Genomic DNA, 1,703 nt, shown 5'->3' with positions numbered 1-1,703 from the left:
GATGTAGCCTAGAGGCAATTGATGGAAGAGAGTTGAATCCCACCCAGAGGTCTTAAAAAATAAGTTGTGGGTGCAGAATGGCATCCATTCATGCAACAGGGCTCCCTCTTTCCCTAAAATCTGTGCTAGAGGATTGGGGACCTCATTTCATGCATACCTACACCACTGAGTGCTACACTGAATTACACCCTATGCCAAAAACACACTTAGATGCAGAAAATATATGAACATTTTGCCACATAATCTACCTAACTTGAAACAATTGTTACAAAATTGAACATGCAAAATTATCTTCCATATTTGTGTTGGGGATTACTGGGGGAATGTACAAATGAAAAAAAGTAAGGTTGCAATTCTAAACACATTCAGCTGTAAACAAGCTTTGCTGAACATTGTAGGACTTACTTCTGCATAAATGTGGATATGTGAGCCATAATCTTACACTCAAATAAAAGCAGGCTTTTGTGAGAGCTACTGTATCATGCAGTGTGTCTGAGATAAGAAAACTCAGGCTCGGGCCCGAAATGCAATCCTCCAAGCCTCACTATCTAATCCTTAGGACTCTTCTTCACAGCCCTTAGCAGTCCCGCTTGAGTGTTTTTGCCTGGCTGAAATGTGTCCTAGCATAGTGATAATGCCCTTTGCTTGCCTGGATGTAGGATAGAAAGAACCTACAGTTCAAAGTTAAAATTTACAATCACCAGCACTAGCATGTGGTCCTTGGAAGCCTGCCTGAAGGGAATGCAGTCCATGGGCTGAAAACCATATATGCTGAAGAACCCAATGCACCTGTAGTAAACTAATTTTGCAAGCTTAGCACCATTTGTTTGGAAAGTCCATCTTTGCTGTGCATGGGGGCTGAACTCCGGGAACACTAGGTGTAGAGCCCATAGAATCAAAAGCAGCTAAACTGGATTAATCTACTTGCTTTGAGAATCTAGCAGAAAAGTGAGCTGAACCGACAACGGTTTCCACGTTGCATGGAAGAACTTAGTTTAGATGAGTTAGGAGAGTTATAGCTGTATCTCTGTTCCTTTACTTTACCCAGATGTCCATCCTCAAATGACACCTGCTGTTAATAGGCTTTACAGACTTCTCAGTTACCTTAGGGTAGCTGTTAAATGAGAGGCAATAAAGGGGAACAGCAGCATTAAGAAACCACCTCAAGCTGTCATATCCATTAGCATGAAGAGCAAAGTTCTATTCTTCACTCCAAATGCACTAGTTTTCAACAACAAACAAAACTGTATGGTACAGCATGCAATTGTGTGTATTCCCACCTGGATCCTGACATAGTACAAGACACATGCTTACTACAACTTTGGGTGGTTGTGAGAACTGGAACTGAGAAGGTACTAAAGGATACGATGGCTTGTGTAGCATTACTGCCATCTTGCCTTCTGTTCAAGGTTGTGCCAGCTGCTCACCTACAGGAGTTACTGAACACTAGACGTAACTTCCCGAATTTGAGCGAACAATGGAGTCTTAGTGGAGCTGCAATGCATGTGCAATGGAATACTGAATACTATCAGGAAAGACCATAACTAGGGTAATAACCACCTGGACATAGGCTTAAAATGGCTGCCAGATCCCAGTGCATCAGGGATACCTGAGAAATTGATAAAGGGGGGTTTCTCAAATTGAGAAAGGCGGGGTTTCTGGGTGATTGGATAAGATGAAGAGTTAGAACTTTTAACCCAAAA

This window comes from Podarcis raffonei, chromosome 1, assembly GCF_027172205.1.
Source record: "Podarcis raffonei isolate rPodRaf1 chromosome 1, rPodRaf1.pri, whole genome shotgun sequence".
In the NCBI taxonomy this organism is placed as follows: Eukaryota; Metazoa; Chordata; class Lepidosauria; order Squamata; family Lacertidae; genus Podarcis; species Podarcis raffonei.
Note: the sequence above shows the minus strand (reverse complement) of the source record.